The following is a 14,415-nucleotide window of genomic DNA, read 5'->3' on the forward strand; positions in this document are numbered from 1 at the left end:
GCCTGTTTCATTTGCAGCAAAGAACTTTAAAAATCCTCAGCATCCTTGTTGCGTTCATTTGGACATGTTGAATTCTCCATGCACGTGAATCTTGTGTTTTGGAAGTTGTAAAGAGGTCCTGGCTTTTAGAGGGCAGTTGCCCATTAAGATAAAAGAACCGGACATTACTGCAGGTTGCTCTTGGCTGTAGCTGCATTCAAAGCACAGGACATAGGGCTTTTGATTCATATCCGAAATATGCATGAAGCATTTCTGTGGGTTACAAATCAACACTGCATTTCAATGAGACATTTGCTAATGTTTCCAATACTATTAAAAAAGCTCAACCGTAACCACGAGTTTGTTTTCTCATGTTTGGATTTATTTATTTTTTTGCCTAGTAATTACACAGTTCCGTTATATAAATTATTTTTAACTAGAGCTTACACCTATGCCTACCTTGAATTTATTTCTTCCTGAAAATTCTTGTTTTCGGGTATGATAAAAGTATATAATAAACAAAGATTATTCTTAGCTGGTACAGAATCTCTCATATTACCAAAAATATGGATCTCTTGAGAGCTGAGTCTTTGTACCACATCCTTAATGCTTTACCCCTGCCAGCAATCTTAATGAAGATGATCTGTTTTTAAAGATCTGTTTAGAAATGCTATTTCAGTCTAAGTTTTTATATTTCCTTTGCCTGAAGCAGCTGGTGTGCCCCTGAATCCTGTGCAGGATATTTGTCTCTGGTATTGAAGCCACAGAGCTGTGCCTGTGTAAACACAATTGCAGTTGTTCCTGAATGCCCTAGCAGTGTGTCAGAGTTAGGTAAATCAGCTAACTACATTAATTGCTCCTACGTCCCTCGAGTGCTTCCACTTTGTGGGTTTTACAGTAATGTTAATGTATTGTAATCCATTATTATCTGCAAAATTAAAATTTTCTTCCTTTGCATGCATCTGCCACTGTTAATTCAGAAGCTCTAATAAATGCATTAGAAGAGGGAAGAAATACGCAAAAGCAGGATCCCTCTGGGACTGTATAATTTCACTTTTACTCATGACTTTTCATGCTGGGTTGGATGAAAATAAACAGGGTAAATATGCATGCAGCTAAAGTGAGACTACAAAGCAAAAAAAAGGGTCGTAAAACCCTTTTGTAGCTCTTACACTTGCATTTATTACAGAAATAGAAAGAATGAGACCAGGTAAATGCAGTGATGAGCTGAAAGCAGGTTTCAAACTTGCACTGAAGGGATGGGTGTCATGGAGAAGCCCTGAGTGGTGTCATGCACTGGAAGGGGAAACAACCCAGTAGGGCACATCAGGTCAGTCACTGTTATCGGGGAAAATGATAAACAGTCAGAAAGCTGAGACTCGTCAAGGACAGAAAGGAAGACCTAGAGGAGCTGGTGTGAAGACACAGCATCTGAGGAAGAAAAAAAGTGGCTGCATGAGCAGCTGAAGCTTTACAAGACCAATAATTTTGACCTGGTGCTTTATCACTGTTTGGGAGTTGGCCAATACTTGGTACGGGTTTCTCCTGCTAATTTTAAGAAGGCATTGGGTGATAGCAGACATTTAGGCACTTGATTGCCTAACTTCAAAGGAGCAGGGCAGCATGTGATATGGGGACAACCAGGGTGAGTCAGAGAAAGGTTTACGGAAATGCAAGTAATGTGAAGGATAAAATCAGGATAGGAGCGAGACAGTGAAAAAGAAGGGAAGAAATGGAAGGGGAGCAGATATTTGGGAAGTGTTACATTCAAAAGCTTTTCTGTGAGGCTGAACTCAGGCAGAAATAGGAGAGGCTGAACTGCCTGGGGTGGAAGAAATGTTTGAAAGTGGTGTGGACATCCAGGAGAAGCCAGGAAGATGACAGTACGTAGGGAGTGTAAAGGGAAGCCATGGGAGAAGCGTGTGGCAGAAGCAACAAAGGTGCTTAATTCCAGTTGTTGGTGTTGCACTGTGTCCCTCTGGGGCTTCCCTGGAGTTTCAGAGGAGATTCTGGCTCAGCACCATACAAGTACAGCTGACAATCATGACCCAGCCTCGCAGAGGAGCTTCTGGCTGCTCAGCTGAGGAAGGAGCTGCAGGGACCCTCGGCCGCAGAAGCGCCAGCAGCAGGCAGTGTAGGGCAGGTAGGAAGCGGGCCTTGCCCCGTGGGTAGGACGTGACAAATGTCCTGTTGTTTCAGTGCGATAATCGTCTGCCCTTGGTCTAATCACTGTAATTAGTCCTGCTGTGCTGGCTGGTGATGCCCCATGGGACGTGCCTCAAAAATGTCCTCCTGGTAGGTGCCTGGAGGGCCCTGGGTTTGGGAGTAAAGAACAGTAATGCTGTTATTGTTATCCGCAGTGACAAGAGAGATCACAGCACAGGAGGCATTGCAGAGTGGATCTTTCAGCAGTCACAATAAAAAGAAACATGCAGAAACGTGGGTGAAGGTTATGAAGGGAGCAAGCCTATTGTACTTGACCAGATGGATATATTTATACCAGGGCAAGGTAGTCTGTGTTGAGTTATTTGTCCTGAGGTTTCTGCCTTCAGTGTATGTTCTAGAGGAAGAGTTTAATTCTTCAGCTGCTGGGGTGCTTACAAATCCAGGAGCAGGCCTGTAAAGTTCAGTGATAGAGTTTTTATGCAGACATAAAGCAATTGTAGTGAAATAAAGAAGTTTTTTTTTTTAGTATCATGAGGCTTAAAAATGTGTACGGCCCACAAAGCCTTACAAATCCCTCTTGGTTTTCTAACATGCAGCAGTATTGGGCTCTGCAGAATAAATGGAGCTAATCGTTTCTAGAAGCTGGTCTGATCCATTGCTTGAGAAGCTGAGAGCCGGGACTTGTTCCCTTGAGTCAATTGTAAGTCCTTTCTTCTGTCTTAAAATGCTAATAAACAGAGCTGGGGAATTTCATGGGTGTTTGTAAAGCTTTGTGAATCGCTGCAACGAAAGATTGTCCTTTACAAAGTACAGTGTTATGCCTCAACTCCTGTGGGGTATAGTGCCCTCCTTTTGTGTGTATTTGACTTAAGGGCTGAATAGTAATTGTTGGGCTTGAATATTTGCAGTGAGTTGTGGAAGAGGAATGGTACAATAGATAAAGTTTTCCATTAGTGTAGGTAAAGAAACAGATGTGCATTTAGTGAACATAAATGCATATTTGCCAGTCTTTCAAGAATGAAGAAAAATGGTATTAAAGTAGAACAAAGCAACTTTTACTAGGAATGAATAGAGCTTCTCTGTAGAAGTAAGATAAATATCAGAAAACAAATAACTGTGAAGCCCCTCAAAAAAAGCTGTGCTGTAGCAATGCTCACACACTTTGCTACTCACGTCCTACATTCATTAAAAAGCATCAAACGCTGTTAATGTGCTTTCAGCAACATCTGTTTCCTGAGCTCTCATTAATAGATGCTGATCTACATTTAGTTACATTATTGCCTCATTTCAGAGCCCTCAGTTTTCTGCTCCTTTGAAGAGCACACTAGCAATATTTTTGGTTCTGTACTTCATCAAGCTGTAGTTCCTCTTCCCCTCCCACTGCCTTGTACATACAGTGCAAAATGTTTCCTGCAAGTTCAACAACCGTGCTAGTTTATGTGCAGACTGAAGAGTTTAGTGAGCAGAGGAAGGGCTTTTAAAAAGGAGCTCTGATTTTTAAAAGTAACTGCAGCAATGACAGCAAGATGGCCCGTATCTATCGTCCCAATGATTTCTTGTTTTAGCCAGGAAAAAAACCACATATTCTTCTCTTTTAGTACATTAGGCAAGTTTGATGCTAATGTAGTTCTGATGAAATCAGTAGCAACATGGTGCTATAAAATAAGTATAACATAATGGAAACAAGTATAGTGGTCCCAGTTGCCAATTCAAAGAGCTAAACTTTTTGTGTGAGCAGTACGTTTGGTATTTTTGGTCTGTGATTGAGAGTATTTTTTTAAAAAGCTTTAGAGTCCTATAAAAGCACTGTGACTTTTCCTAACTTTGGCATTGCAGAGAGCTAATGCTGGTATCTAATTGATGACTTGGACACCACTACATTTTCATTATGTATACAACCATCACTGGTGCCTTATCTGTAAGAGTAATTTTGGCAATAAGCATTAAGTGATATCATCACTCTTCCAAATAGTCTCAGGAGAAGCCAAAAGATGATGTCATGTCTAAGCAGTCCTCTAATCCTGGAAATATTTTTAATGTCCTGATTTACATGTGTGAAGAATCAGTCTCTGTCGAAGCTGTATTTCATCTCGTGGGCTGTCAATTTTTCAAGTTCAGCAGTAGAAATTAGTACTTTTCAAGGAAAATTATGCATTCTTTAAATCGATCTCTGTATTTGTGGATACATACATAGATCCAGCTGAATGTACGTACATATATATGGTTTAGTTTTTGTCAGTTGGATGTTTTATGTATGTGTCCCAGTCCTAGAAAAAAAAATGGGCCAGATTGTGTCAGAAAGGTTTCTTGGATCGAGTGGGCTATGTTGTGATTTATTTATTTGCTTATTTATTAGAACTTTTCTATACCAATAGCAGCCTTAACACATTGCATTTCTGCTGCCAAAAATGTTTTTGCTGAAAGAGTTGTTTGTTGGTTTTAATTCTATGGACTGGTATAAATCCTACCAGCAAAAGACAATGGCACTGCTATAGGCTGCACCTATAATATGAGAATTAGCTGCTTTGGTTGTAGCAAGGTGGTTGTGCTTACAGAGCAATACCAGCAAGCCCTTTCTGAAGCAGACCTTGCCCAAGGCGTGTGCTTTATTTTACATACTGTGAATGGTTTCATTGATTTTGGAAATTACTTGTAAAACAAAATTTTGGCCCACATATCCCACAGACTTCAGTGGAGCTAGAAGGCACCCAAGGGGCATAAAGCATTTTCAAACTCGGGACTAGAGCTGATTGAATCCCTGAGGCTATGACAGAGGTAGAAATTGAACTTCTGATATTGAAGAAGAGGTGAGAGAGGCTTGTGGTTAAACTGTGGAAAATATAGCAACGATATTGATATTTCAGCAATGTTGAAAGAGAGAAGGGAATGAACAGAGGCTTGCGTAGTAAGAAATAGCATTGCCAAAGGGGATGGTCTAGGAAAATAAATGGCCATTAAAGTGGCATTTTGGATAAATAGCTGCGGAACAAGATTGCATTTGTCAAGAGAGTTTTATCTCTGTCGATGATACGATGCTATGGCTGGCCCATTAGCGATGCTGTGTGGGAAGCGTCTGCCTGTCTGCCGTGCTGAGGTATAGCTTAGATACAAGACATAAGAATGAACAGTGAGCTTCAAGATGAAGATGATAGTCGAGTTATGGGCTGGTACAACAGGAAGATGTTGTTATTGCTCACAAATCGTTAGGAAAGAAGTTAATGGGTGGGAGAGGCTTGAGGAGAAAATTAAGATATCTGCTTTAGCCATGATGAGTTTGTGGTAATTGCTAAGCACACATCAAAATATAAGCAAACAAGCTGAGATTCACATTTGAACAGAAGGTGTGGTATTTTGTAAGTCATCAGACTAGCTGAATTTTGTTTGCAGATGAGATGAAATGCGGAAGGAAAAGAGAAGGAACAAAAAGGACAGAGGCTAATGGAATTACAGAAAAAAAATGAAACGTATGGAGCTTGAGGAGAGTTCAGCAGAGGACATGCTAAAGGAGTGCTTAGAAAACTAGAAGGATTTAGGAAATGGGATCTCAGAAGCCATGAAAAGAAACAGCTCAACAGCAGGAGCATGGCCAAAGCTACTGAAGGACCTAACTAAGAAATCATAGAGGTGGTGGTAAAAGTGGCTTCCCTTGACTCTGAGAGTGTAAAAAGATGTTTCTAGGCTGCATTTGTTGGAAAAGAATGCTGAATGGTAGCGAGCTCACATTGGCTTATGTATTCTGGCATGGATTTTTCAAGATGGGAGGAACTGGTGTCTTTGTACTGTGAAGGGCAGAGTTAGAAGAAAAAAAGTTGGCTTTGGAGGAGGTTTGAGAACAAGAAGAGATCACCCTGAAACATGAAGTTGGTTAGTGTTGGAGAACCTTCTCATGCAATCATCAGTGAGCACTCCCCTGAGCAAGAAAATTAATTACTCAAGCTGTAAACTAGACTTTCACTTGGGCTGCTGTTTTAACACTGTGGTCTACAATTTATCTCTGAGGAGATCTTGGCCCAATGAATTAGACTAATTTTTGTGATCTGTTTGAGTGAACGCGTGTGTGTACCTTGGTGCATTTAGAAAACTTTCATTCTGGAATTTGGAAGCCGTGATGACCATGTACGTGAAATCCCGCAGGCTGAAACAGGGTAAGAGTAGTTTCTTCCTGATGTCATCCATCAGATATTGCATGGGACAGGCAGAGCTGCTGTAAATGCCACATGAAGCTCGCGGGAATTATTCCATCCCTTTCTAGTATCTTGGGTATGCGTTCATGCCTTAGACGAAAATGCTTGTCCTGCGTCCCGGGAGACATATGCACCCGGTTCTTCAAGGCCACTTTCGCAATCCCTTGAGCAGTATCGCTGGTGCATATTAGATTGCTTCTTTTGTTGATTTTGTCCTGTTTGAAATATGCTTTACAGAGATTTAACCAAAATTTTCATCACCTCAGAATATTTGGCTTGCTGTGTTCAGAGCGGCCAACTCAGGCATTGCGTTAATCCTGATGCAGATGGGGACTTGTGCTAATGAGATCAAACCACTCATAACACCATTCAACACGTGTTCCTGTTCCATTTCCTTTTCTCGAAGTGGAGGCAATAATGGGCTGTCCTGAAGTTGTTGAAAGTGAAGTAGATGGCAAGAGCTTGCTGCCTATGTGCACCACTGTGAAAACGCAGTGACTGTGCTCTCCTGGCTGAGCGTACTCAATGCCCGTTAACATTAATGGGATGTGTCTGTGCTTGGAGTACAATGTACCCTATAGCCTCTGGGTAATAGAAACCCTTATCTTGCATTTCCATATTGCTGCATGGAACAAAAGCCATTGTACAAACAAATCCACCCCATCCCTTCATGGGTGTTTTTGCTTGCTTCTCTCTTCATGAGAGCTAATTTGCAATGAGACAACTGAAGGCTGACAAAAGAGCTTTGTTACTTTCTGCTAGCTTAAAGAGACACAAGGAGAGACTTCCTGACATGCTGCCATTGCTGCCCAGACCTTTTATAAGCTTTATCTTCTCTAGATGCAGTCTGTGAGGTAAAAGTCACCTCTCCTAAAAATGCTTTCCATAGAATGGGATCTCTACCCCCAGTTAGATTGCAGCTCCTGATTTATGAAAATGTCACTGTCTCTGGGTGGCTTCAGACAGCTCTGAATTCTGAAAAGCTGTAGGAAGTCCTGGTATCAGCAGAGAAACCAACCTGAGCACCTACCAGCCCTCCGTTTCTGTTTGCTGCCCCACCACTTGTATCGGGATGACTGTCAGAGGGGCATTGTGAAACTAGAACATCAAAATGGTGGAGACTTGGAAAAATGGCAGAAAACATGCCCTCGCCTGGAAGGAAAGGGAAGTGACACTGTTTATAGTAGATCTATGCAGCAGGACAGTTGATGTTGAAGACCAGATGGACCACATTTGGTGCGTGTAGTCTAGTCTAGTGAATGCCTGTTAGCATCTGGAATGCATTCAGCATGCTCCTGAGGCTCATCCTCGGGTTTCATTTCATCCAAAAGAAGTCAGTCCCCTCTGTGCACTGAGATGTGCCCCAGACTGACAACCAACAGGTAAAAATTGGGGATGACTGGAAAGTGTCCCTTCTTTTCTGAACTGAAACAGTAACACAGGTTTTCTAATACAGATTTGGCAAAGGTATTAGTATTAACTCTGCTAACTTCTAAGCTTACAGCCATCCGCTCATGACAGTCACCTTAACAGGCGAGGAGAATGAGCATCACTAGAAGTCCACAAAAGCACAGGCAGCTTCAAAAGTGTCAGTTACTCTTTGTGAACAGTGAAATTAACCTCCACGGAACTATACTCTGCCTATCAGTTCTGGTATCCAAGCTACCCAACCCTATTCCTAAAGCATAAGAGAAAGAAAATAGGATTATACTGACTTTACAGATTAGTTTGGAACCAGAGAGAGTGTCAGTTAAATGATTCACCCAAAGTTAGAGAAGTGGCTTTTGTCAGAGCCAGGATTTGAATCATAATCATCTGAATCTCAGCCTGGCGCTTTAGCCACCGAAATGGAGTGTTGCTCTGGAGAAGAAAAGCCTGCAGTCAGACTGAAGTGCCATCGCTCAGTCACAGTTGCTGCTTTGGGGAAGTGACTGGCCAGAAAAATGAGTGTTAGCCAAATGTTTCTCATTTTTGTGTTTGTGTGAGAGAAGCTGTACATGCTCTAATTTGGTAAAAATGCAACTTCATTTCTTAATTAGAAGTTGTTGTTATCTAAAAACTTTGCAGCACTCCCACATGTCTCCTGACAGCTTGGGCTGCATGGCACAGACAAGCTAGGATGGCTTTAAATGTCAAAATATGCTTTTCATTCTTGTGTGTATATATATATCAACGCATTATCAAGTAAAATAAAACCCTGCAGTGTGACAGATTACGTTTCTTTAATTGCCATCACTCTTCAGATGAATTTATGGCTGTCAAGGGAAATTTGCACTTCTAGAAATGTTGGAAATCTGAATCATCTAGGCTGAAAAGCAGGCCAGGCCTTGCTCTGCATACCTCTTGCTGGAACAGTGCTGGAAGTGGCTGAGCTGATTTGAATACATTTGGTTTTGAATGCTTTCTCTTGCTCTGCTAATTATATACTGAGCTGTATTTCATGCGGATCTCCGACTATCTTCCTCAGCTTTTGAATTCTGTAATACAAGGAAAGTTGGTGTGTTTTCCAGGTCCAAAATTTGCTCTTGTTCTACTTTAGGACAAGATGTGTCCAAAAGTAATTTCCCTGTGTAAAATCTTCTCTCTGATTGGTGACTTTTGTACAATTATCAAGTTTGTTAAGAATAAAAAGAATATTCTCTGCTTAAGTGAAAACCTTTACAGTGCCAAAATAATTACTAGAAAATATAACTCTTGTGAGTATGTTTAAAGTTGTAAAACCTGTAACCAGTAGGGTAGTACATCGTTCCTGCTTATGAATTTGAGGATGTATAAGCAATCTGAAATGTCAGTGTCTCTTTAAAGGATAACATAGAATTGCTCCAGCCAAAATTGACAGGTGGATTCCACTTCAGTTTTTACATTTTGTGTTCGTGCACGCGTGGGCATTAATTCTATCATGTTTCTCTTCTGAAAATAAGCATGCTCAGATAGAAAAGTAAAGAGTGTTTAGAAGTTTATGAGGGCAGAGGGCTGAGTAACGGAGGGAAAGGGTTTAGTGTGGACAATGTCTTAGTAGGGGTATGTAACATCAAGTTCCACAGTTATATTGGGATGCAAAATAGCTACAGTGGGTAATAAAAATGGGTTTTGCCAGGTGTCATCAGTCAACAGTATGTCTAACCTGCCCACCCAAAGGGAGTGGATGCTTAGGTGAGTAGTGTGTAGTCCCCTAATTTGAACAGCTTGAGGAGAATAGTAAAAGCTCTTTTCTCCATTTCACTGTGCATTGGACAGCAGTATGACTGCCATGTCTGACTGAAAGGTCATGCTTCCCAAGGTTAAAATGCCCTTAACCAAAGGCAGGAGAGCAGGGGAGCTGTGTTTGCGAGCTCAGCTGATGGCTGTCAGCCATGGTGCTCCTCTTGCCTGGCCCTTCAGGTACTTGGCAGCTAGGCCGGGCCCCGAGCTGGCCACACGTGTGGTCCTTTGAGCTTTTTGTAGGGACAAGGGGGAGTTCTGCTTTCTCTTGGCAGGGCCTGAGGCCTCTGTTGGTAGATGGCCCTGTGTGTGGGCCCCTCCTGCTGTGTGGGCCCCGGCCTGCCTCAGGGGTACAGCCCCGCGCGGGGCCCTGCCATGCAGGGATCCCCCTCACAGCCCCACAGCTCCACATGGTGCTCCCTCTGCCCTCCCTCAGAGAAACCTGGTCCCCAGGGGATCTACATGTAGTGTTTAATTTCAGTTTCTAGGAATTGTGTCTTAAGGAGGGGGAAGCTTTTCTAACTAATATATCTGTGTGTGCTACGCAAAATGGAGGGCCCGAAAACCTCTGTGTGGGAAAAGCAGCACTTGAATGCGTTTTCCTTTCAATGAAGTGTTTCAGAGCATGTTCGGGACTTTGACTTCTGTTTTCATGAAGAGAAGATGATTTTATGTGGTAAATGTCTGCTAATTTTGAAACTCTATCATATTTTTCCTCTTCTCTTCTTGATTTGTGTTTTCTGTTGTTTAGCACATGTGGAGAAAGACTTGTGACAGAGGTTTTCATTCAGGGATGTGGCCTAATTAAGTAAGTCTCCAAAATAAAGGTGATCTATAAGAAAGTGATGGCCTTTGTGTGTCCCACACCTGCTGCGGGAGGCATGGAGGCACTGACTCCCTACCCTACCTGAGGCATGGAGGCACTGACTCGCACCCTGCCTGGGGTTTAACCACCCTGCTCTGTCTACAGCTGTAGGACACAGCAAAAATGTACTTTCAGTTATTGTCAAAGAGAGCTGGAAATGGCAGTATTCTACAGGCAAAGTCAGACTGGGGGGTGGGTCCAAATGGTCGTAACTTCTCCAAGTATTTTTCACATCAATGTGGATATTCAGCTAAACAAATCTTAAGCATATGTTCTGGCCACGTCAGAAGTTTTATTTGTCATTTTTATTTAATTTCTTATTTTTGGTGTCTTATATTTATGTTTTCCCATCTCTTTCTTATTTTACAGAGGCTTCAATAGACCATACTGCAAGGCATAAGCAAGCAGCAGAAGCAGAGGTGAGTATCTTCTATTCCTTTTGATGATGTATGTTGTTCTAGTGCTGTCTTGATTTGGATGTTTGTTTTCCTCATTATTGCTTGTTTGGGATGATGCATATTTATCAGAACCATCTGTATTGTGGCATGCCAGGGTGATGGAAAGGTATCTCCTTAACAAAGGCAGAAAATAGATGCTTCCCATTTTGTAGGAGCTACAGGTTACATGAGATTTTGTGTTTTACCAAAGCATGCATGTATTAACTAGGCATCTGTAAATATTTCAGGTGAATCTATAGGGAAAGCGTGGATATTCATGAATTGTATTTTTCCATAAAGAGAACAAACAAACATGGATCAGCTGTTGATGGTTCTGGGAACATAGTGGTATCACTGTTGTCATCTGCCTGCCAATGTCTGATTGTAGAATGAAGAGCATATTTCCAGGCTTAATATAATGTTGTGAGGGATCTTTGAGATGGCAAACCTAAAACTGATGGTATTATTAGGCTTTGTGGTACTGCATTATGTGTCTATTAAGCAACACAAAATGATGTGTGAACATCATTTATAGGTATACCATAACAAAATTGCTACTAGGAACCACTGAAGGATGTGAGAAGGGGAACTAGGGAACAAAGGGAGGCAAACTGAAACAGAGATGACTTGTCTGATGCCTTAACCATAAATGTCGGCAATGACTTTTAGCTAGGCAGAGATCTACAACTGCTATTCCAGACAGATTTCCTCCCAACCTTCTAAGGTGTTTAATTTTGAGTTTTATTTATTATTGAGCATCCTTTTATGTGCTGTGTAGATCTAAAGTCTTATATTGTCAATGAAGGGTCCCAGTGGGGTCATTAAAGGGGCCAACCTTGACACTATTTTATTTATTTATTTATTTATTTATTTATTTATTTATTTATTTATTTATTTTTGCTATGACTTAATTAAGAAAGCTCAGACTCTGGAAGCCTTAAAATCATATGGCTTGTGTGTGAGCTGGGCCTCTGCCTTGAGAGACGCTGTTTAAATGGCAATTGCAGGTAGGGAACTGCAGGCAGGCAGCAGTGGTGTACCAGTGTAGCCTGAAGTCTCCTTTAAAAGGCAACTCAGCTAAGCCTGGTCTTTGCTGCTGCAGATGTACCCCATTAGTCAGGGATTGTTTTATTTTCTGTCTTTTGGCCTTCCTGGATTTATTTACATGTTTAGATACTCTGTTGCCTTCAGAGAAAATCTGTGAATTAGAGGCCACAGATAGAATTGCCTTTACCCTGTGCTGCAGTTCCAGATGCAGATGGATGCCCTCCATGCACTTACAGTAGCAGCCAAGCAAGCTGGTAGGTCACAACACTCTTCTTCAGCCTAAACTGAAAAAGGAGTGACTAGCCTTAGTTGAAATGCGGGCAGAGCCTCTAATACTTTAGTGTTAATAGTGGTGCTGTCCTTGACCAAAATAGTTGTTAAATGGGGAGTAAAAACCTTTCCGTGTTGCCAAAGTTGTAATGAAAACAGTGGAGCTGTCATAAATATGATGTTCTCAGCTAAAATGATTATGGCTTAACAATTTTCCAATGCATTGCATTGGGTTATTTCCAGCACATTGAGATCTTAGCGCTGTAAAGGTTTAATACAAAATCTTGACAGTGAGTTGTTATCTGTGCTTGAGGAAAAGGTAGGCAGTGTTTGTGAAATCCACTCACATTCTTTATCCACCTTCTTGATGTTGCTTGCATGCTCATTTGTTGTCATTATTCCATGTGTCTAACTCTCTCAAGAAACACTTGATCCAGTGTTTGGCTGCGGATTGCAAATTCAGTTGCTGGTGTGATGGAAACTGCGTGAACCTAACGATAGTCATAGCCTTTAAATACACAGGCTGTATCCTCAGCCAGGATAAATCCATGGCAGTTCACAGAAGAGGCTGGAGCTAGGCCAGTCTGTGGTGCTTAAGCAGCACAACGATGCATCTTTGATGCAAATTACTACTTTTAGGAAAGACTGGCGTTTACAAGGAGTCGAGTGTGCACAGGTTAACGTTGAACAGCAAAGCAGCGCCAGAAGCTGCATTTGACAGATCTTTGTGAGATGCCAAGGAACTCGGGGAAAACTTAACTACCAGCCTCGGTAATGGTGCTAGAACAATAATAGTTGAGAGGATGCACAGAAGTGTTTTATTCCACATGGCAAAATGATTAGTACTGTCACATTACGATTCACACAGTGGGAAAGTCATTCACCTCTCTGTAGCTCTGATGGCATTAAGAGCCTGCTGATGAGTCTATGACTATATGGGGCACCCCAGAAATAGTGGGCTGCAAATAGTGAATAGTGCTTGCTTGTTTATCTGGTGGTAAAGAAAGCTCTTTGCTCTAGAGGAGCATTCCCATTTGCAGTTAGCCAGCGTACCAGGAAATGTCTTTCACATCCATAGGTGTCCTCTGCATCTCAGTTGAGGGGAAGAAAGGTAAGGCTAGCCTCATAAGAGAGCAGTACAGAGACCCTGGTTGCCACCTCTTGCTTCGTGTGGTTATTATGATGGGGCTCTGCGTTTTCTTAGTTCACTAGGTGCTGAAGAGCCTTTCTGAATAGATTACAGTTATGAAGAAATAGTAATAATAAAGTATTTTCTGCATTCCTGTGACTTTTTTTTTCCCCCCGGACAAGATAGACTGCACAAGCTAAAGAAATTGGTTGGTGTATTTATGTTATTGCCTCTTAATCAGTGGCTTTTTCCAAGCGTGTAAGTGAGCCAGGTACATAATGCCTTTGGAATCCCTGTGCGCTATAGAGATAGTGCTCACTGCTGATACCTTAGCAGTTGTGTGTGGGTTGCTTTGGTGGACTAAAAACATACGTGAGGGAAGATTTTTCTTGGGGGATATTAAGTTTTAGTAAATCAACCGATTACTCCTAGAGAGAACAGACAAGCTTGGAGAACCAGTAAACTTGAGGTAAATCCTCTTAGTGGAGTAACTGTGATAGGAACATGTTTCCGACGTTGTGTCCTAAGAACACTTGGATTCAGGTGCTAAATGCTCAGCACAAAGGGGTGTGTGCATACACATATACATGTATTAAAAAACAAACAAACAAACAAACAAATTATTTATATTACTATCCTGTTAGGATTATATTTGGTCCTCTATTTCTTCCCATTTTGTGTTCTAATGAACTGGACTAGGAGTAGTTACATGAATGTAGTAACACAGGCACTATGACATTCCTTGTTTGTATATATATTTTTACAGAGATTGCTGGCATTTTAGCTCTAGATGTAGGAGAGTGAAATAAAGAGAAGAGGCAAAGGAAAAGATGGAGAGAGAAAAACAGGCAGTTATCCAAGAAAGAATTTAGGGGAGGGCATCTGCAAGAATTTCTGAAAGAAAACCCCAATTTGATGTATTTTGCATTATCTGACAAGTGACATATAACAATAAAAGAAGCCAAAATTAAAGGTAACCACATGGGAAGTGGGCTTCAGCTCTGAATTTAGCGTTGGCATTTTCTGTTGCTGATTTGACATTTTGTTGTTGCAGGGAATTTGGTGTTGTTTTTGTGAGTAGGATTAAGCTTTCCTGCTAGGATACGGAACAGCACCACACACCCCCTCAGGTTTCAT

The 14,415-nt window shown here is 41.5% G+C and overlaps 1 protein-coding gene across 3 annotated transcripts in view; it reads left to right on the top strand.

Moving 5' to 3' along the window:
* The window catches only part of TSPAN4 (tetraspanin 4), a 393,576-nt gene that overhangs the window by 152,701 nt on the left and 226,460 nt on the right, over positions 1-14,415 (top strand). For all 3 annotated transcript variants that reach the window (XM_027459702.3, XM_072038961.1, XM_072038960.1), the window contains one exon: positions 10,765-10,814. The gene's annotated coding sequence lies outside the window, so the exon portion shown is untranslated. The remainder of the gene's footprint in view (positions 1-10,764; positions 10,815-14,415) is intronic.

Source organism: Anas platyrhynchos, chromosome 5 (genome assembly GCF_047663525.1).
Source record: "Anas platyrhynchos isolate ZD024472 breed Pekin duck chromosome 5, IASCAAS_PekinDuck_T2T, whole genome shotgun sequence".
NCBI classification, from domain to species: Eukaryota; Metazoa; Chordata; class Aves; order Anseriformes; family Anatidae; genus Anas; species Anas platyrhynchos.